General features: G+C 34.5%; 1 protein-coding gene across 4 annotated transcripts in view; it reads right to left on the reverse strand.

Annotated features, from left to right (window-relative positions):
* LOC117164114 (cysteine-rich secretory protein 2) overlaps positions 1–16,959 on the reverse strand; it is a 98,260-nt gene extending 81,301 nt beyond the window's left edge. Inside the window, exons 1-3 of one of the 4 annotated variants that reach the window (XM_076627972.1) lie at positions 16,888–16,959; positions 13,343–13,490; positions 12,574–12,616 (exon numbers count right to left, since the gene is read on the reverse strand). The gene's annotated coding sequence lies outside the window, so the exon portion shown is untranslated. Of the gene's footprint in view, positions 1–5,701; positions 7,085–12,573; positions 12,617–12,706; positions 12,836–13,342; positions 13,491–16,887 lie in introns of those variants that run through there. The other 3 variants (XM_076627971.1, XM_076627973.1, XM_033346941.2) reach the window with 3 other exon arrangements.
* Between the last annotated feature and the right edge of the window lie 7,330 nt (positions 16,960–24,289).

Below are 24,289 nucleotides of genomic sequence, written 5' to 3' on the forward strand. Positions count from 1 at the left end.
TAACACAAGAACTCAAATCTGTAAAATTAAATGCCTCCTAACTTGTCTTCGGTCCTCTACAATGCCTTTCAAGTATCCGAACCACATTTATACCAGTCGCGTTGCTAGAATCAAATATCGAGGAAGCAAGAAACGTTGAAACGATATAAATCACCGTTAACGTCCCCCATACGACCCGTACGCACATATATTTCGTTAAACTGTTCCACGAACGAGCATCAATTTTCATCGTTAACCAGTTGTTTGCATCCTGCTCCTCCCCGTTGAACGAGATAAATTAAATAATGTATCGATGGAAGCGTTAACGAAGAATTTCGCATTGGCAACGACAAAAGCAAAGTTGTAGCTACATTTGCGCCCGGTGAAATATTTAACGAGCTGTCCAAACATGATCCGATTTGCAAGGGTTGATTCGGGTATTCGCACGCGCAACACTGAGCGATTAGAGTTCATTTCAAGCTTTAACGCGGCTGAATAAAACGGCCGTCTGTTTTTATCCATTCCTGCCCGTCCCATTTTATTTTTTCTCTTCTTTTTCTATTTATCTTCTTTTTTTTCGCGTGCCCTTGCTTGCAGTAACGCGAAATGATTGCATAATGGCATTAACAGCATGAAAGCTCTCTATCCAGAACGCCGCGAATGAAATTTGCGAGTGGCACACTGTTATGAATTTCGATAATTCCCCGAATTTTTGCGATTTACGCAATCGAAAAACGCGTGCATCAGTTACAACGAATATCGTTGATTTGCTGGGAAAGTTACACAATTAAAAAAGTAAATTTTTCAGAAAGCCAGTTTCAAATATAAAGTTATTAATCACTCAACCGTTTAGCAATGAACAAATTTTTACAAATTTAATGTGCGAAACGAACATGAAGATAATGCTAATATTTATACTGAATTAATAGAAGATTATTCGATTTCTATTATGCTAGCGAATATTCTGTTTTGTTTCATTATTGTTTTCTTAGCAGTTGATGGAATTATTTTGCTATTTGTCTCTTCTTTTATAAATCCATTTAAATCACTGGCAAAAAGCAAATCCAGTGTTTAATCGGATTTTTTTGGCAGCTTGAAATTCTCATAAAAGAGACATCATTGGGTAACACACAGTCGAAATACGCGCATACGATTTATCTAAACGAAAATTCGATTTTTTTCAATGTTTTATATCCCCTCCCCCGACCCGAATCCATTATTATACAATTAAAATCCTTTTGCCCTGTTATTTCATTTGCGTGTTATTTTAACGATAATAAATCGTTACCGTTAACGCAATACCAACATGCTTTTGTTAGGAACAAATATAGCTTTTTTCCGTCCAAAATATGCTATACGAAATACAATTTACTCAGATCAAAACTTTTGCAAACAGAATGGAATATTTCAAATCCCTTTTATTTATTTAAAAAAAAATAATAGATACGAGTAAAATACATAGGAAGGTTTTTAATTGTTTCATGTATAAAATAAAAAATGGCGAAATTTATCGTCGGGAAAAGAAATGACGCTAAATGTTTAATATAGTAAAATTATTCCCTATGACACGCAAAAAATATAAAAATGTATGATAAATTCATGTATTTTGATATTTAAGTATTTTTATTAATTTTTTGCTATTTTTAAATATAATAGAAATTCTAGATCGGAAAAATCAAATTTTAAAAATTAAAGACTTTCCAATTTCTTTCTTTTATTTAATCATGATACAATGTCACAACTCCCACTCGCGCTCATCTAATCGGTTTTCCCGAGGACAGTGAAAAATGTGCGTGCTACAACAAACAGGCAGAAAACTGTTAAAACGATTTCCTACACGCCAGAAGAGAGAACCTCGACCTGGTTGCTCGTCGTTTAAAAATATCGTTAAGCTACTTTTCCCGGTTGCTATTAGACTTTTAGCGAGAGCAACTTGCAAAATAAATTATCACGAGGAAAACTTTCGCATTCGCGCTGCCGCCTTTGTCGCTTTTTGAAACAAGACAATCCGTTCGTCTGGAAAATTAGATTATGATTCTCGGTTGCGTCTTATTAACGTGTTTATCGAAGGAAACAGGCGAATACAGAGAGTGTATAGAAATCGTTGAAACACGGGAATTGTGTGAACTGTTGCAAAAGATTAGAATAATAGCAACGATATTTTTTATAATATTGTTTATCATCTCACAAATCCTGATTATTTATTTTCAATTTATTTGAAATTTGTTTATTACCACGCTCAATTACACCTTCAATGCCAGTATAACTACAAAAATTATCATTTAGTCTTCACGATCCAAAAAAAGATCGTTGGAGTGTATAAAAAGATAATTAACAGAAAAGATTTATTCTGCGTAATGAACAATCTCGCGTTTCTAACCTTACTCCATTTGTATCGCCGAATAGTCTTTCTCTAAAAGACAAAAAAGAAGAAAAAAAGAAAAGATTTCGCGTGACTTTAGCAGAATCAAACTCCCCAATTCTGCTTCAAAAGTTCGAATTATCCGAATTCACTCAAGCCGGAACAAAGGACAAAATCCTGGAAGCGTTTAAAACGAACGATATTCCGGCAAATACCGCATTATATCGTAAATGAAACGCTCGATGGCACTCGAACAAAACGAACCGTCGTCCGGCAGACCGAATATCACCGATCGAAATAACGCATCACCGCTCAAAAGCCGCCGATAATTCGTTTTGCGAATCATGTGACCCAATCTCGTCTGTACTTTTCATTTTCGAATATTTGAGCGAATATGGCTTGACAAGCACCGATTTTACCCAAACACTGGAAAACGATACAGAAATTTGTGTTGTCTGTAAGCTCGAAGAATCAACAAAAACTTTTTGGACTTTAAATTAATCCTAGATAGATAAAGATAAATTAAAGGGAAAACTAAATAAACGTTCCACTTTTCAAACAGCAACACCAAAGATGTTTGTATAAAGAGAGGGGAAGACAGGATACTAATACAAAGTATCGCGTAACAATCGATACAGGTGAATCCAACACGCGATAAACCGAACACAGAGCAGACTTATCTTGCACATAAATATAAAATGCAGATGCAAAGTTGTAGGGAGGCTGGTCGTTCGATTCGAACACCAGATGCGGGGGTCATAGACTCGCAGTTAACTGCTGAATCGCAATAGGAGGTTTTTACATTTGACCCGAATCGAGGATAGCTTACGAGACTGGCGAATGGTGGTATAGAATATTTCCATGGAACATTCAATGCAACCGTATTTCGAACAAATTACACTACCGTTCAATAGTATTGAGGCACTTGCTTGTTTTTGATAACACAGTAGAACTGCATTTATCCGACTTCCATTTGTTTCAATGAAATTTTAGTTAATACTAGGTTAAATGAACTTCCATCGATTGAATCGACTTATTTGAATCTGAGGTTTGATTAAATAAATGAAACAGTATAGATTTTAAAATAATGCGGTCACAAGAAGTAATTAACAACGTTACGAGATAAAAATAATATTAATCGTATATTTTTCTCCTATTAATTTATCGTTGAAATTATAGTATAATTGATTCGGTATAAGTAAATCGAAAAAGTCCTGTTCATTGGAAGAGACAGATTTTACTTTAAAATGAAATGTTGCTGATTGCGTGATAATGGATTTAAGATTGGTAAGTCCGACGTTTTATGAATAATAATTAGTAGTAGAAGTTGCGATAGTTCCTTAAAATGGAATATCGTTCCACGATAAGTTGAAATTTTTCGTATTTTATTCAAAAATTATATATAGGAGAAATATGTACTGTCGAAAGCAATGTTACAGTTAAAAATTAAAATATCCACTTATAATTTAAAATTACAAAACATAAGTATTTTAACAACTTTTAAATGAAACAGATACAATACATATTGATAGAAAATAGTAATAATTAAATTTATTTATCACGATAAACGTAAAGATTTTTGTACGTCATTTTTATTAGATAATTTAAAATAATACCTTTAAGAAAAGTATATTTTTTAACGTGTTTTTAAATATACATTTATTTTACAACCACCATAAAGCCTGTTGAGCGTTGTTATTGTCTATAAAATTTAATGACAGTACTTCGATTTTATAGTAGCCTGATTAATAAAGTTTTTCAGGTGCTCAAATACCCAGTCACCACTAAAAATTTAACGTGCGTCATTAGATTTGATGATAAGAAGACGGAATATGAAGGTAACTCAATTTCCTAACTTTTTCGACCTACTCCACTCTCATCCTTGAAAGCTCAACTAACTGTAAGAATTGCTGTGACATCTTTTTCTTTCTCATCATGCGAGGAATAAAAACTGCTTTCGTTGTAACAACGAAATTCCCTCGTATCTCGTTATACCTAACACGTCCCCAGATTAATTAAGCCAATTACGATCATGAAAATAAAAATTCGAGACGCTTATATGAGGATAACAATTAATCAAGTTTTCTCGACTTTCTTTAGTTACATTTATAAAAATAATATTTTCTATAAACATTCACGATTTATTTACTGTATTTTTATTATTTATTATATTTTCTACGAATTTTTTATATTTTTTGATATTGACTTGTTCAGTCGTCCAAGATATAAGAAATTCTATACGTTTAATCTGATCATGAAGCAATAGAGCGTCTCATGCTAAATAAAAACCCTCTATTGCGGGAGGGGGTACAGGAGACGAACGAGAATTTTATTCGGTTAGTTTTCCAGGCAAATATTTACAGCATTTGATAAATATCGGTAGCATATATGCATTCAAGTCAAAATACGTGTATGTCCAGTTATTTTATCAATCACTGACAGTGAACAAAACACGAAGCGACGTTTTCCGTAAAGTACAAACTTCAATGGGAACGGATCTGTATCCAGGGAAAAAGCACTCGATAGAGTAATAACAGATGAAAAACTTTAAATGGCACGTATTAATTCAAATGAGAATATTTACAACAACACATATTTTTAGCCAATTTTTTAATAGATTGCAACTTACGAGTCGTTCGTGTTCGTGTAAATAATCCTGCTTCGTATGAACGGATATTCCTGTTCGTATCTCTGAACTGTACTTGATGATAGTGTGCAAGAGATGAAATGTTTTTTCTGCATTTCTTCAGTTAATAAAAGTTAATTAATAGAAACTATAGAAATAGAAGATAAGAACAGAAAATTTTTGAAGTTTAAATATGGAAAAAAGGAAGAGAAAAATATGCAAAGACGCATAGCTAAATTTATAAAGAGATAAATTTAGTTAATTTTACTCGGATTATATATTATTCGAAGAAAATAATGCCCATTTAATTTGATATTGATAACGAATATGTTTCAATGTACGAATATTATAACCTAATTCAAATAATATTGAGGAATTTTCATGAGAATTAATTGGCGATTTGTAATGCTCGAATTTCGCTTTCATACATTTGTATACATAAACCTAAGTCTATTGAAGTAATTATTGTAAATAATGAACATAGTGTTTTATCAGATTTCATCTAGCTGTGTATCTGATAATTATATCTTTTTCTGATACGGTTTCCTTATCGTTGAGTTAATTATATCCGTACCAAATTTTAATCTGATACAGATATTCATTCAGAAATCCAAGGAATATAATGTGATTTAAATATCGTTTGAGAAGATCAGGCGATTTAAATGTTCGCTTGTCACACCACGATTCGTCTGAATTTCTCTTTTTGACCATACTAACAAAAAATGATTACTCACCAAGTCGACTTGGAGGAAGCTTAAAACCGAAAGCTAAAGAACCACAATTGGTCACGGTGCGGTGTCAGTGATTAATCAGCAAGAATTCGCGATTCCAAACCGATTACCGTCGTTCAGCGGCCCATTAACCCTTCCAATCTCATCACGATCGGCCAGAGAATGTTTTCCATTAGCACTTCGCCGATCGCACTCGACCAACATGAATCCGTCGACGAACAGGAGGGTACAGATCTCTTCTCCTCGATGAGTTTTCGTATCGACCAGTTCCGCCAAAATTTCCGCAGTAGCCACGATCCAGTTACGATATACCAAACATTCGTCCTTGTAACTTCATCTCACTCGAATAGAAAAAATGTCAACACAAAATATCCGCACAACTAATCGTGCGTTTCTTAGAATTTCGATCGGTCGAAATTTCTTAAAATTGATGATCGTTTACCAACAACGACAGTTCCTCCAGTTATTTTACGTTACAAACAGGATGAACGATCTGTCCACGTGTTGATCATAAACAGAGGTGGGATTTGCGCTTTCTTCGGGTCACATAATTGGTATTATTCTAACGACGTATGGCTCAAACATTTATCATAGTAGCAAGACACGAAAGAATTACAAGCAGGTTGTACGATCGCACTGTATCCGCGACCAATCGTTCGCGCTAAACCTCACCGTCCGCTTCAAGCCTGAATCTCTCAAATCTGTACTCTGAGATCTTACAATTTTAGTTAGAGTTACTTGGATTTTACGAAAAACCTTCGGAATACTATCCTCCAAATTCGGTGATGTTCTACGATAGCTCTTTCACATTAATTCTAGTAAAAACCTTTATAGTACAATCCTTTTTTCGATTCAGTAATCGATAACGCCCTTATCCCTTGACTTTTATCTTAATCAAGGACAAAACGCGACGATCTCAAATCAAGATTATCTCTAACATACAACCATTATCCTTGTAATCCACTGGAAAACTTTCGTTAAAACGATAAGCACTTGTCGTTCTAATTATTCGTCACAAATTATGTTCCCACTAATTCTCAGTGTTCACTCGAAGACACTCGCGATCGAAGAAACTCCACTGAGATCAATTCGATCGATGGAATTCCACCAAGATAAGATTCACGAAACTTCGTCAAATTGGACGAGATCGACGAATCTTTTCGCAATGAACGATCGATCTTCTGAATCGAAATCTTATGCTGGGCGAAAAGATCGATCCTCAAGCGGTGCGATGGCACGTACGATACAAGTTATCGGTCATGCTGACGCAGAGAGGTGACTCTGGTCCGAGCGGATGAACGAAACTGGCGAGGGCCGGTTGCGCGCCTCTGCGAATTACCTCGAAGCGGAGCGGAGCGTTCGGTGGCGCGGCGCACGTCTCTCTGTGCGGCGCGAGCCGAACTGGCGCAAGCTCGCCGCCTCTCGCGAACCTCGGGGGCAAGTAACTCGTTCGCCAACCCTTTGCAAGCGCGCCAAGACGACGCATACTGGTTCTGTAGCCACCGTTATGGAAAGGGAACGGATATATGCGGGCTCGACGTAAGGAACCAACTTTCCCTCTGGAGCTTTTTGTGGGGGGAAATGGCACGCTCGAGAATAGGCGGAGATGCTCTACAGTTTCGTGATATGATATACCGATCGTCTCAAGTGCGCGTGATTTTTGATAGGACATGTTTTTTGAAACGTAACTAAGATATAAAAGCGTACACTAGAAGTTATGGTTTCGTAGTTTTACGAGTCATGTGTATTGAACGTATTCTCATTTCGATGTGTGTTGTTTTTAAAGAAACACCAACTTTAAAAAATGTCATATAAGAATTGGAAACTCTAAATAACAATCACAAAAAATACCTTTCTGTACGCTAAAATAAGAAAATTATAACATATAATTATTAACATATTATAGACAAATTTCAAACAATCTCAATGAGAAAGAAAAAGTTAAAATTTCCTTTTGAAGGGAAACAAGAAAATATATAGTGCAGGCCTTATTTACACAATATTGACAATTTTCTACGTCTTTATAAATATCGTAGGTAGAAAAACCGATGCACAAAGGGATTGATACTCGAATAAAAGAAACATACCCTCTTCGAATAACTATACTGGCCATAAACTCAATATAGAGAGTATACAAAACGTCCAAGTGAACCTCTGTTTCTACAATCAGCCCTGAGAAATTCAATCGCAGTTACTAGGAGGAGCTCGATCTTTGGTTTGAAACAAATGCATGCACGATTCTCGTACACAACATCTGGTGGGATCGAAGATATTGGCGTTTTCCTCGAAAATCAAATTACTCGAACGATGTAGGAACACGCGTACAAGATAACATAAAACATTGAAAAATAATGTTCGTGCAGGAAACACAGGAACGAATATGCAGCCACTTTATCAGACCGCCCCGTACGAAAAGAAGAAAAAGAAGGAAGAAGGCGAAATAAGGTCTCTTGCAAATGAACGTATCACGATGTATCCATGAGGCGACAGTGAATTATATTGGAATAAATTGAAAAAGAGCACAAACATTTAACTGCGTTGCTTTAAACTTTTGCCATCTAACCACGTGAAAAACTTCTGAATTACCTTTTGTACACACTTGCCAAGAATGTCCATGCGAATGAAATAGAACGACCCCTTTTATAGCATTATGAGAATTGTACCACGGTGTATGAAGGCTATATATAGTACTTTCCCAGAGACGTAATTTTCCACAAATAAAGAAGGTATTAACCTGATTAACGAGAAGTTAGTTCTCGAGAAAATGAAATGAGGAATATGATCAAAATAGTTTTTCCTATTGAAAAACACGAACACCGAAATACCAAATCTTGTTAATTTGCTCTCTGCTTGAAACCGAGCCAAGTTATGAAGCTGCTAGTTGGTGAAGCAATTAAGGAATTTGAGATATTTATTCAACCGAGAGTGAGAGAGAGAAAGAGAGAGAGAGAGAGAGAGAGAGTGAGCGAGCGAGTTTATTATTCGTTAGGTTATTCGCTGTTTTGAAGTTACTTGAGCTACATGTTCGGCTAACACGTTTAGATGAATATTATATTTTCCGCTTCAGAGTCGGGCAAAGTTATCGTTTGAATTTCAAGACACGGAAAATCAAACTGTACGCATTTCGACGTGTTACATCACTGTGCACGTCGGTCTACGTTTCCTACAGCCGATATTCGAACGAATCGATATAGCGGAACCAAACATTTCTGTAGCGAAGATACATTTAATATAATACAGTCGTTGGATTTTGATTAGGAAATTTAAAAACTTTGTGTCTGAAATAAATATATATATTTGAAATACAAGCGAGAAGAGATTAATAGTCTAATCAAAGAGACAATTTACTCCGTGTACAGAGGAAACTTCTAATTGATAGTTTCTAGACAATTGATTCCCCGGATAATCAACATTCCACTTTCATCTCTTCTACCTCATCACCTTTGCACGATCGGTTATAAGCGTATCTCTAATCATTTTGAGTAACGTATTAATAAACATCGGATCTACTAGCAAGAGAATAATAGCTATCTATGATTTACATTTTAAACGCATCATTTACTAGATGAAGGATAGAGATAATAGGCAAGCTATTCAATCCTTTTTGAAAAATAGCAATCGCGTCAAATTTTTAAAAATTTATTTTCGATCGGAGAAACTCTTAAAAAGGATGATTATTCATTTATCAAAATTTGAATTCACAGAAACCAGAACCATTAAATCAAAAAGATAATAAGATAACAATTGTATCGAATTCTTAATAATTTTTCTTTTTTCCGCGTTTATTTCGTTTATACGAAAAATCGAAAAGCATCTTTCCTAATCCAGCATAGATTTCCGGGTCACTAACGGCAGTGCGTTGCTAATAAATCAAGATCAACCACGAACAACAGAATTTTCCGACGATTAATCGTTGCAATGTTAAAAATGAAATCCTTCTCAATTAAAAGCCCACCCTAAGGTAAATAAATCATCGACTTCCCGGCAGGTTGGTTGCAAACCGGATTCTTCAAAAATTGAACAATGGAACGTCAATCATATTCTATATAGAACAAAGAGCGCATAAAGGAGATTCTAATGCGGAACCAGATCACATTCAAAGTTCGATCCTATGCAACAAGATATTATTCATGTACCATCCATCAAGATACTAAAATTTCCTTCGTTCCGCGCGTCATGGAAACCTCGTTCGTTATATATAGCAAAACTTTCGAAAATGACAGCTCCAGCAAAACGAACTCTGTTTGACACACATACGTCATCGTTATGAACTCGATATGCCCACTAGCAGCTGTGTACATGTTCGATATTCAAACGATCAGTGTCACCGAGCGCATCTTTTCATCTATGTGTTTCGTGAGAGGAAGATTGTTTCGATTGCTGCGTTTCAATGCTGTCATCGTTTGCTACTGATTTGGATCACGATCTATTTAAAGATCACACGATGAAGACATCACATGCTCTAACTTCTCGTATCTTCTACGTTTTAGTAAAAACCAGATTCAATTTGTTTTCCAATGTTGCTAATTGAAATGCGCAAAAAACCCACTTTATTACGGGGAGTATTAATGAAAACGTGTTCCAGTTATTTCTTTCATGCCGCGACACGATATTGCGAACGCTATTTATACGGGATTTGAGGGGCCCAATAAGCAGATCTTGGGACGCCCGGTCTTAAGCAGAACGAAACAGCAACCTAATTAGCACGAGAAAAAAAGGAGAAAAAAAGAGAAAAAAAGAGTAGAATTCCAGACGTTCATTACAGGGTAAACGCGCTTCACCCCCCGTTTGCCTGTCACGAGAAATAAACGATTAATAAAATAAATGACGAAATTTCAGTCGGTCTTCTTGTTTCCCTAATTGCCGAGCTTGACTCTTTCAGTTGACTAAAACAAAAAGCGAACTTTTCTTTAAGCTCCTTTCTTATGGCTTAAAAGAAGAGAATTGAAATTCGCGTTTTAATGGCAGCAAACATATTGACCGAGGTTTCTTCCGTTATTTCTGTCTTTCATTTCGATTTTCTTCTGCTGCTTAGTTCAACTTGGTTGCTTGCTTGGATATTATGAATATGAAATGAGAATTTTATTGTTTTCAATCTCACTGCCTCTTTTATTGCGATAACATTTGTTAAGCTTGTAACAAGTTTTACTTTATTATCCAATAAACATATTATTGTTATTATTCAAATGTTATTTTATTTATTTTTAAATTATTTACGTGGTGAAATATATCTTGGCTATGTCTTATTCGACTCAAAAATGGAGAAAAAGTGACAAATATATCATTTCCAATTTTACTCATTCTTTTTCTGATTTTTTATTCATCTCACCAATCAACTTGCTAGCGACGTATTCTATTCGATTAATCAGATACTGCAATCTCTCATTTCCATTTTTCCTGTCTATTTCTATTCACCAACATCTAACTTGCGCTCCCAAGCACGTTCCATATCAAAATCGACCAACGAAACAAACATCAAAAGCGTTTTAATCTCGCGGCAACCCAGTCGACAGATCTGCTCACACGATACGGGGACCGAGATTTTTATGAAAAACTGTTCTCTCGTTTCTGAAGTCTCTAGTGATAAAGAAACTCGAGTCTATTAAAATTTTTTACGATATATCGTAATATAATCAAAGTTCAAATGAAACGTCTAAGACTTTAGTAAGTTCACAGGAATCTTAAAGATACAATTTAATCCAGATATGCCAGTCATCATTTCAAAAGTATGATTACTGGATAATTGTACTTCTTTCATTTCAGCGCTATCCACATTTTAACGGTATTCTTTTATTCGAACGACTAAAATAATACAATGGCTTACGATATGAAAAGTTGGAAACAAAAAAATGGAGTGTCTGTTAAATGAAAACTTCGCTAGAACTTGATAAGTACCTCCAAAACTTGGTGTAAGTCAGGAAATACTTGCAGTAAATTATAACTAATTCAAGGCTAAAGCCGAGAAATAAACGGTAAGATTTGGGAAGATTCGTCTAATTAATTTCTACATCTAATAGTTATTAAAAAAACAACAATCTTTTTCACAATGAAAAAGATGCTTTCGTGAAAATATTGAAGGGTTAACTTTACCGTAATTTTCCCAAATCGAAATTTATTACTCGTACATTTTTCGAAAGTCAGATTAAACGATTTTACTTTGAAAAAATTTCTAAAGTTTCTTACAAACGAATAACTGATTTCCATAAATTTATTTATTGTAAGAAGATATATTTATTATTATTAGGGCTATTATATTCCCCTATTCTTCAATTTGTAAAGTTGACCGATATAGCTTCCGAATGGCTCATTTTTCCTCCGATCCCCTCACATGAATGAAATAACGTTACTTCAACACGATACAATTTCGACAGAAACTCTCTCGGTCGACGGCCTGCGATTTGGAGGTGGCTCACCACCCCCAAGGGGAACAGTTTCGTCCACCAGCCACGTGTACAGAGCGTTTTTGCTCGCGATTCTTCGCGCTCTGATGTGTACTGGCCGCTTTTCGAACCACCTCGTTAAAACCATTTCCGAACGGAGACTGGTTTTTGGAGCCCCACTCGTCCGCTTCCCATTAAAATCGGAAATCTACTTTTTCCACCATTCCATTGGAACAGTACCGGTACACCTAGCGCCGTATCGTTAATTCCATTGTATAATTGCAAAAAAGAAACGTCGTTACGAACAAACGGTAAACTAATGATAAATATGTAGGTAAGAAGTTAGACATTCGATATACAGTGTTTGTTGACCGGTATGGGAGAAAGTTGAAATGAAGAGATTTTCCCTTTTTCTTCGTAATTTTCAGCATTTATACTAATCGAAACATTTTAATATCATAGTAGAAAGTAAATACAATCTAAAGAAATACTTACCACAATTGCAACCCCTTGCGTTTACATTCGCTGGTTTTCTTCCCTAAAAACAAATTTTCATATAAAATTTCATATAACTAGTTGAACCAATAAAATCCAGAAATAATTCACAGAAAACCAGCAATACACGAACGATCAAAGATTCTCTTGGTAAACTTTACACGATGTTCAATAGATTACGGAATTTATTTTATCTATGCGGAACACCTATACATCAACAATTTGATCGAAAATGACGGAACGATCCTTTGGCATAGACCGAAAGTTTATAGAATACTAGCAGTCGGGCTGGTTTCTGTCCTATCTTTTATAGCCTTTGAAAACGTTCGTGATTCCTTCTACTGATGAACAATAATCAGCAAGGAACCTTGGGCTAATAATGCCTCCGTTATGGTCGATACAACGCAACGCCGCGACCAGAAGAAAAGAAGCGTTCCCCGGTGCGATCTACGCGACGTGACTGATTGAAAACGGACGCTTCCGCATGTGCCAGTGATAAATTATGTGTAATTGGTGAACACTTTTATTGTGATGTCGGTTGAACCATCACGGTACTTATAGCATGCTGACAACTTCTATGAATTTTAATTATTAGTAGTCGCTTGAAACAATCTTTGTTAAATGTTTCCATCTTGAAGGCGTTACTCGTTTTATGGTCTTCATCTTGTTTGAAATTAATAAAATACAGTGACTCTTATTAGTGTTCAGACGCCACCGTATTTGAGAGATTGTTATGTACATTATCATTATAGATTAAAATTTTACATACCTTCTTAAAGGGTTTATTAAAAAATTATAACAAAAATACGAAATGATCACTGAGTGCTTTCTTGTTCGATACCATGCAGGAATAAATCGTCGGTCCACGTTATAATTCCTTTAAATGTTGTCCGTCATTATGAATGCAGGACTGATATCTATGGAAAATGGAATCTATTGCATTAGTAGTTTCGCGTTAATTTTCCTTAATCACAGCAAATATTTCCTTTGCATTAACCTAGGGGTGCATTAGAACGCGCATCTATTTGTGTTTGATAAACTGTTTCTTTCACAGTTTCGCGCAAAAATCCATTGACATAATATCTAGTGCTCTTGGAGGTCAAGGAATTCATCGTCCTCGACCTATCCATCGTTGAGGATAATGGTCATTTAACCAATACTGTACTGGTTGAACAAATCAAAGACTTTAGCAAGTATACATTAGAGTTTGTGTAAACGTATCAAATGGATATCGACAATGTGTTCTTATGCTGTGTCGACGAAACACCAATTCGCTATCATTTTGTATTTTTGTTGCAACTTTAATAAAGAATTTAGAAGCCTACGTTTATATAAAAATTTCTTCTTAATTTTATTGATGGGATATACTGATAAAGCTTTGTGAAATGAAACTGAAATACCTTGTATTTATTTCTAATAGTAAACACTGCAATCGTTTTGCTGTACCTATTAAAACACTTGTTAATGGAATCATCAATTTTATTTACCTCTAATAAGCGACAAAGATTAACTTCAAGACCATTATTAAAAAGAAAATATAGAAATACAAGGGATGAGTATTAAAATCAAAATAACACGAAAAACGATTCTTTAACTGCCTATTGCTTTGACAGGATTAATTGTGGTAAAATACAAGTAAATATACAATATAATCAATAGAAAAAATTCATTTGAATTCATTATGTCGATTATTATAATTCTATGATGTCATTCTGTAATCAAAATAACAGAGCGCAAAAGTCACGAGGGACCTGTCTTCCACAATTCCCTTGGCTGACTATAATCGACTGTTTCTACTAACCATCTTGCGGTCGCTTTTAAGTCCCGCCAGTTTCATTTGACGTACTTAGACGTGGACAAGTTTCACTCGCGTAATTTTCCCAAGTTAAATATACCGGGTGGTTCACGAATCAATCGCCACGATATATGTATAAAGCGTGACTGAGAAGGGGGAAAAAGTTTATCGATTGATTCATTGATATCAGTATATTTCTAATGTAAAATTAAATTTTTGTACATGAACCTCTTCGATTGTTCCGATGTTTAGACTTGGACCTATAATTATCTCCCACATATTTTATGACACCCTGTACTATATGTATGCGTATATGTATTATGTAACCACTATCGAAGCTCGTGAACACGATGGAGAACACGATGAATCTGTCCCACGGAACGGGCTTGCCAATTATAACGTCGTAACCTGTTTCAGAACAGCGCAGGACAACAGAGAAGATTCGAGGAGAAAAAATAGAGACTAGGAGCGAGCGAAAAAAGTTAAAAGACGGTACACATTAGAGAGAAGCTTGAGAGTAGCAGTGGGACCCGATGGCCGCACTATCTTAACTAATCTTAACTTGGCTGAAAGTTCGTAACCAATCCCGTAGGAGCTCCAGCGCCTGACTTTGCTAACACAGGAAACGGTTTCGGGGGACCGTTACAGGACATCCAGTTCAATCAGTAATCAAACTAATGGCCGATACAATAATCTATCTCACGATAACGCGACCCCATCGTATTTCTCTCGTTTGAAATCGACATTTAATCAATCAATTGGACCGATTTCCCTTTTTTTACGGAGAAGGTAGCTAGTGGTATTAATCGAATGTAAAATGCAAAAGGAGGAACGATACTGATACTAGATGTTACGAAATAAAATATAATATACATAAAAAAATACACATAAATGTATAAGGAATAGAAGGATAGAACATAAAAGCAAATTGGTGAAATTTTTAATTTGATATAAATTATTTAAAATACTATATATTTTAAATATAATATAAATAAAATAAATAAAAGTTTAAGTTTTAGTCGTAACGAGAATGTATAAGGCCAGGTTTCTAGATTCGTGTAACCTGAAAGATATAAATCTTATATCCGCCACTGTAATTATTGCACATCCATTCTAATTCTCTGGCACATTCATCCACTGTGAACGTATATTTATCGCAAACGCAAGTCTTGATAGAAATATATTCGGATCAACTCATTTGGGATACATAAATCAAGGTGGAAGTTGGTTGGAAACCCCAAAACCGACTGGCAAAAGTTTGAAACACGAGCCAATGATTTCGGTTCGGATATCGACTTTATGCGTTTCTCTGTATTATGCGAATATAATATATGTATTTTAATATAACAATTCGGAGACCACAACAGGGTTAAATATTGGACCTGCTTCCTTATTGTTGTAAATTCTCTAACTCCCAAAAATGTCCTAATCAATTATACCAAGATCGGAATTGGCGATCACAGAATTCGACTGTTGGGTTAAAGGAAACGTTGTTTTACAAAACGAGCCGAGATTTTGATCGTGCACATACATCCATCCACGAATCACGTACGCAATTAGGTGAATGCACATTCGACGAAGAGCTGCGGGTATGTAAATTGGAAATAGGCGTTACGTTAGAATTCTAGGTGAAACTCGAGACATGTATAAATGCTTTCTAGATCTACGGACATACATATATCTTGTAGCAGGTAAAGGGCAAATAGCGTCGGTACAAAAAAAGGAAAATATTAAGTCGTTGCAAAATGTTCGTCGCTTTGTCGTAAATGTATAACTTCATTTCGCAACGCATAAACGGTAAATCAGATACGATTACTCATTTATGGAACTTTCGTAAACGCTCTGCACTTACTGTCTGTTTAAGGCGCTATATGGAAAAATCACCTCGTATCAGGTAACGTGGAATCATTAAATTATCATTTAAACAGACATTATTGTGAAAGAAGTAATGAGATGATGTAATTTGGTGGTTGTTGAATTATATATTAATTATAATATCATCGATACATTTTAACTCTGTAGAGAATAATTAAAATATTTAATAACGTGTACTTAGTATCTGTGTTAATATTAAACCATCCTGAATATTCTCACAGTTTTAATCTATTTATTTTGAAAGAACAAAACTCCACTGAAATTGAACATTTTTGCTTTTAAAGATTTCAATAACGTTCCGTACAACGCATTAAAATTTGGGCCTACGTTAAAAACCTGACCTCTAAAGTAAAAAAGTTACTGAAACAGGAAGTTAATAATTTCAGAACAAAATACAAGGTCGTAATGTTCCTTTAAAAAATAGGTAATCATTATTTAATTACTGAAGTATTACAGAATTGTTTAATTTTATTCATTATTACACTTAATAGCAACTTCGTAACACGACTGACTGTCTTATACCTTTGATTATACTTGATAGTACTTCCGATTATATAAAATATGCTCGAGTTCAGCATAACAAATGCGATAAGCATACCATTACCATGCCGTGATAATCAAGCAATTAATATACAGTTAATTACCTTAAAAAAAAGAAACAGCAATATTGTCTAGAACATAAAGTGATAGATTGGACGATACGAATAGAACTACAAGAAATTACACTTTGTCGTACTATAATGCTACCGTATCATCGCACTATCGTGCTATCGTATCATCGTACTAGAAAAATGGGAAAGTGATAATGCTCTCGATAAAATTATCTAATTACACACATAATACGTAGAGCGTACAGAATGAAGAAACAAAAAATTCGTTGTCAATATATTGAATCTTAAAAGTATGGTTTTATAAGAGATGGAAATATAGCTTATCATGTTTCTCACTCGTGGCCTTCACATTAAATTTTCATTTGACGTATAAAAGAATGTTATAAATTTTATAAACATTACATAGATGAATTTTCCGAATTTTCTCCAAACGTGAATCGTGCAGTGTTATTTCAAGCAGCAGATATCGTAGCTTGAACTCTACTCGAACGTTTCCGCATAGAAAACGGTAACACGTCCACGGAACAATGGAAACGGTCTATCTGGAACGAGAATCGCGTTGAAGAAGCTGCAAGGATGGGACAGAGATCCTAGATCACTTCTGCTACATGGTGCAATGGAAGAAACCATCCGTTAAAGTTTATATTCTACACTCGACGCTTTTCTACCATCACCGGAACTGCAGTGTTCCTGACGATATACGTACGGCTGCCATAAGTCGTACTATGCGAGTACTGTTATTTTCCAGCCACCTTCCTGCATATCTCGTTGTAAGTGCGTTTTTTAAAAAAACGAACACCTTGGTAGCTTACATTAACTGGATCGTGTTAACTGACGCTCAACCGAAATAGAATTCAGAGAAATAAGAAGGGAATCAATTGTTTATCGAAAGCGATCTAACTGAAACCTAGCAATTAAATGAACACGTTACAACTCTCAGTTTCCAAATCGTATTCACATGGAAGCGGAGAAGTCGACTGAGTCACGACACAAGTTTCGTCGAAATGATTCGAATGCCGCATTGCAGACGAATAAACCTCGCCGTCTGACCAGCAACAAGAACGAAAGAATTTAATTAATTTTGCCTATTCTTTTAATAACACGAATATAATAAGATCTCTATAATAACGCTTGATTTTAGATATCTTTGATTAAAAATTCCATTTTAACGGAAATGAAAGAAACCCATCTGTGTTCTTCGTAAGTACAGACGATGGAAGCATGGTATTATCCAGAGCATTCATAGAGAAAAAGCAATTAGCGTTTACTTGATCTCTTTGTGCGTCTGACAACCACTGTTTCCCCTGCTATCACTATTGTGCACGGATTATACGGATAAATGAGAATCGATATGAAGCTGTTGGAGGACAATTACGCAATAGATGCGTCACTGTAAATGAGTCATTTTAAGAGGTAGTCGAGAAGAAAAATCTTATTCAACGGCTAGTGTTCTTTTTCAGTGTTATTTAATAGGTGGATCACTGGTTAATTTAAAACCTTAACCTTAGCTTTAGTCTGTATTACTTTGTAGTATCTGAACGTATTATGCATATCTTTTACAAAATTGAAGTGTGTGAGAATACAAAATTCTAATTTAATATTTAATAAGTACTAAAAATTTTCAACCAGAAATAATAACAGCGATCTCTCAATAAACAATTTCCCATCCACAGATTAGGAATACGCCATTACTTAAAGAACTGAAAAATTTATCGATTTGTTTTACTTCTACTACGCAATCTTTAATTATAACACGAATCAACCGAAAAATATCCACTAATCCCAACCATTGATTATCTTTGTCACGCAACTGCCGACAAAACAGTCTCTCGTGTAAATAATTCACCAGATGTTTACAGTTTTGAATACTCTCATGTACACAAGTAGGAAACAAGCCAGTCTCAGGACGTACATTCGCATAATGCATGGCTGTATCATCCATTGCTTCCTCAAAAGCCAGTTTACCTTCATCTCGTTCTATCTCCGACGAACGAATTCTCCAGTGTATTATTTCCGCGAGTAGTAATTCTGCCCTGGAACGCATTATTTCTAACGAAAGCGGATAAAATACAGCTAGTCACCGTTTAGCAGTCCGCTTTACAGGTTCTCGCGTGTTTCCGCCACCATAGCCGCGAGCCACATGTTTGTTAACCGATGGCGAAAGCGATAAACGTTTTCTAGGAAAGAAACGATTGGCAGAAACGATCGTGTCAGATAGCAGAATACGATCGATTTCTTCCATTCTCCAGGTATTTCACGCGATAAATTGGTAGCAACGAGATATATTGTACTATACAGAGTTCTCCGGTACTCTGTTCTCTAGTACAATCGGGCATCGTGCAAGAGGCGATTCTACGTGAAAAAATAAGTCGAAAATATATATGTAGGATACAAATTTTTCGTATGACGCATCATTTCCGAGAAAATCGAAACCGAAAATATGCGAGTACATTAAACTTGGCTAATTCCTTTAGTCAGATTTTTAAATGGAATAAAAATATGACATTAGAATATTTCGTTAAAATAAAACAACTCGTACGTGATTCCATATAATATTAGATTATTTGTGTAACAAGACCACGAAAAATATGAACAATAAGTAATGAACTCAATAAATTTCATTCTTAGCTGATCATATAACACTTCGCCAAGATTTTTGTTCTCAGCGGGCACTTTCAGACAAATTTAATGCGAGCACTCGTTTCAGGTAACATATAGCAAAAGCAAAAAGAAATAGCGAGATCATTTTATAGGTGGGAAGAAAAAGAATCGGTCGATTGGCGACTTGCTAGCTCACGATTCGTGGGTAACCGGTCATTCACGTCGTTTATCAAAAGAAACATATTTTTCAGTTTGATATTTCCCTGAGACAGGCGGAGTAAAAAAAAATGAGATTCCAATGGTTCCACCAATGAATAGAACAATACAGTTTCTTATAAACTGTTTAAAATATTGACAATTTTTTTCATTAAACATAATACCTAAAACTTTCTTGTATATAACTATGATTCTGTTTATTAAGTTTATTAGAGTGCTGATGACAGGCAAATATGTGCTTCTTAAATTAGGCAGCATGTTTACTAAGTTACGACGTGTAATGGGTCAATGTAAAATTTTGAGATATAATACTTGTATGTAACATCAAAACATACCGAGAGGCAAGCTCTCTTATTATATAACCTAACGTAACAAACTTAATATAATATTAATAAAAAACTTATTCATTGGTTTAATAAGGCTTGGATAACATCGAAGCCAAACTAGCTTAACGTAGGACACGAACAAGCACATACACGTAATAGCTAAGCCGGTGAACGGAAAGCAAGGTGATTCCCACAGTAGTTTGTGTGTGGTATGTCTTGGCCGATAATTAGGTATCGATTTCCACGTACCACGAGAATGCCTGCAATAATCGACTTCACACGTTCCAGTATCTTCGCTCTGTTGACCGTACCTCTCCGAAATCGAGCTATTTACCACGGTTTTTCGAATCGTTCTACCTCCAAGAGTGAGGAAGAAAAAGCTGGAAAGGGAGAAAGGAAGAGAGAGAGAGAGAGAGAAAGAGGGAAGTCCATTAATCATGAAACAGGAACGCGAGAGATAGGATAGCGTCACGGAAATGAGGCAAAAATGCCGTAGAAGAGCGGCGCATAATTCGCTGGCAAACTCCCGTCCGGAAAATACTATCGAGCAAGGAAACGATTTGTAGCCCGATCATAGATTATAGCGACGATACAAGAAGTAAGAGGACGTTTGAGAACTATTCGTTGACTCAAATTATTTGACTTTTTGAGTGCACAGGGTACTTCGTTTGCCTTGGGTTCCTTAACATTATTTAATTTAAATTTACTATTTACATTTAATTTGAAAGTATTATATAACCGCGAATAACTGTTTTTGAGATATTATCATTTTTGTTTCGTAATTTATATTTTGTAGAAACAATAGTTTGGACTTTAAAGAGACTCGGAGGTTTTAAGAAAAGCTCGACGCTATAGTTTTCTTGAACAAGAAATAGCGTGTACGTGAGATACAGACATTTATTTTGAAGACAATGGTAGAGGTTACATAAAGAATAAAGCCTGTAATAAAGGAGAAATGATGGCATTATCGTTAAAAAAGGAGAAAAATTATAAAAACCGTGATAGGAGGCAAAAAATTGTGGTTATTAAAATCCACTGAGAGGACGAAAATAATAAAACACATCGAATGTTAGATGCATATATTTAAATGAGAAAGGAGAAAAAACAGAGATAATTATTATACGAATATTTACGCTACAAAAGATATAAATCATATTCGCATATATGTCAAAACATTTAATTTTTAATTTAGTTTAAAAAAATAGAAGATAGCCTAATCGAATGATTAAAGATTTATGTAAATAATAAATTAGATTTGATATAATAATAAATAGTAATAAATTTGATTTATCAAAATAGCATCAAATTATCTGCAAAAATACGTGGTTATATACCGTATTTAATTTTTAATAAGTTTATTATTATAATGATGATTTAAATATTTCCCTACATAATTTGTTAATATACTAAATGAGTTTGCAGTTAATATTTGATGTATTATCGACTGGAACGTTTGCTTCTGCAAATTACCCTCCATGTTTAATTTTAATAATTGCAATTTATTTAAAAGGAAAAATGCTTGTATATATAAAATAAAATACTCAGTTTTTCTTTTCCTTGAAAAATAAATGTAATTTCGTCGATTTTAGAGCATCATAATTTACTGGATGATTCGAAATTATTCAATTCTCTATACCACTGTTAGACTCACTCCAATGATCTGTTTCACAAGGTTGCGGAACATGCTTGTTACGCGTGTAACAGCAAACACGCTTGACCATGCAATTAATCCAAACTGTTATCGTCATCTACCGTGTTGTATGACAGATTCTAACACTCTGTGCATCGATTTAGGCCGCGTAATAGAGTGAGCAGCTTGTAGCAAAGTGAATGCTCTAGTGCAAACATAATTTAAACTACAATTAGTCTTGTCTTACAAATTATCTTGCACTTACTCTTGATGCTACATTTACTCTTCTTTTGTAATTACGTATTTAACTATCTACATACTTATGATATGTTTAATTTTACAAAATATGACCATTTGAATTCACATTACAGTTTAATCCTGTGTCTATAACTGCAGATTTGTTGGAACACCATACCACATAAAAAGTCAAAAGATAATAGTGAAAATGTTAATTTTTACAAAGGAGTTCATTTAGTCCAGAAATACAGTTTTTAAGTGCATTATTCACAATAAACATGAATTTTTATAATGGTATGTTAGGCAAAGGTATCGATACGCGGCGGTACGACGTAGCCATGCCGTATTATGTGTCGGCGCTTTACATTTTTTGTTGTATGATGCGGTTTTTGGGTTTAAGCCTCTGGGGAGCGGAGCTTTTTTTATTTTTTTCCTTTTTTTTCTGTCCTGAAAAACTGTGAAAATGTTAATGCTCATCAATTTATGATTAGCAATTTGGAATTTGTATGTATGTATAAAAAGTTGAGAAAGTTGTTTAATCGTGATAATTATAATTTAAAGACAATCTCCATTATCATGGTAATCTTCATAATCGCGAATGACTTGAAATTATTTTAATGATATGAAACCGTTGAATATTGAATATAACAATGGTGCATGTGAAATATTTCAATGCATGAATTCTACCAAATTATGTAATTATGTTCATATAAACTTTCTGGTGTTGGTATTATTTTAATATCGTAGAAATATTTTATTATCCCAATCAACATTTCTATTCATCTACAGTTACAGCAAATATAAATTTTCCAAATGCAAAACCACAATTATCGATTTCACCATTTCAACTTCGAAACTAAGTATCGAGACTGTATGTATTTAATTTGTTGGGAACAATTGTCGCAATGCAGCGTGTGGTTACTTTGCATACTTCCCATTCGACTGTGTATCGAATTATCTTAACTACTCAATCGTGAAATAGAACTGAGGTAAATGTGTGGCAGATTAATTACTTCTCATAAATTTCAGTTTAAGAGATGGCATTTCTCTTATTTTCTGGCATATCTGTATCTATAATATTTGATATTTGAAAGGTACCTGTAAAATTCTCTAACGTTTTTATTAAGGTGTCGATTGATTATAAAATAACATACTGGTGCCGGATAATTTTCAATTACAGTACCATTATACGTATGTACAGTGTACGTATGTTATCAATATATTTTGTCAAATGGATCGATGGTGAGCTGTTAAAATCTTTGTATAATGAATTCGGCGGTATATAATAGAGCGTTTTCTGGACTTAATTAAATGCTAACTACTTCACGATCGTGCATTCGGTATTCAGGCCGAAAGAGCTTTTAAAATGGAAGTGATAAAAGCGAATAGAGGGGAAAAAGAGCTTGACGTGACGTTTGACCCTTTTTTTCTTCCGCCATGGAAAGTTGTAGCACCTGAATAGGTCGCATATTCGCATGTATTATCTTTATTATAACTCCACACATATACAACAAATTCTCTTTCGAACCTTATTTCTAATATTTAAAAGAAATACGAGAAATAGTGTTAATAATATGTCTATTAAATACAAATAATTCATGGAAACAGAAAATGTCAGCGCAGTGCAGACATTTCTAAAACTGTTGTCAAAAATATCTTATATACCTTCCTAATAAATATTTGAGTATTGACAAAAGATTATTCATAATATACGTATTTTAAATAAATTTAATTATGAACAATTCCTGACAAAATATTGAACTTTATTTTAAATGATTCACTTCACTGTATCAAATTTAATAACCGTCCATCACTACCATATGATTATCTAGGATATTTTTATTTATCGATAGATCTATTTACAATGGATTAAATAGGAAACGATGGTTATTTAACGTGGCCATGGTCAAGTAGACCTTTTTTCCGCGTAACTATTTTATTGAAGAACCCACGACACATTGATGAGCCGCTCGGTCCATTGAAGTTTCTAGACCCTTTTGACCTGTCGACACTTAGGCTTTCTCGCAACATTGTTTATGGTTCACCCGATATTTCTTAGGCCATTTGTCCACGATACTACCATTATTTCACTGCAAAAGCAATGCGCTAAATCAGTTTATGTATTAACTATCCTTGAAGATATTGCTGTCGAATCCGATTTAATATGTTTAATTAAATTGTCTTTAATTTCTTGTTTACACGTTCATAATAAAAATAAAAATAACTTTGCATCTATTAAAATAATCACGTTTCATCGGATTTTCAGGTAATTTAATTAATTTCTGAATGATATTATTTTGACATCGTCAAAGAGATGTATCGCATCCAAAGTAATATTAATAGGAACAAAATTACAATTTATTTCTTACTGTGTAAATAACAACTGGTCATTTGCACAGAATATCTTAATGTGACACAGGAGACT

This window comes from Bombus vancouverensis, chromosome 3 (assembly GCF_051014615.1).
Source record: "Bombus vancouverensis nearcticus chromosome 3, iyBomVanc1_principal, whole genome shotgun sequence".
Classification (NCBI taxonomy): Eukaryota; Metazoa; Arthropoda; class Insecta; order Hymenoptera; family Apidae; genus Bombus; species Bombus vancouverensis.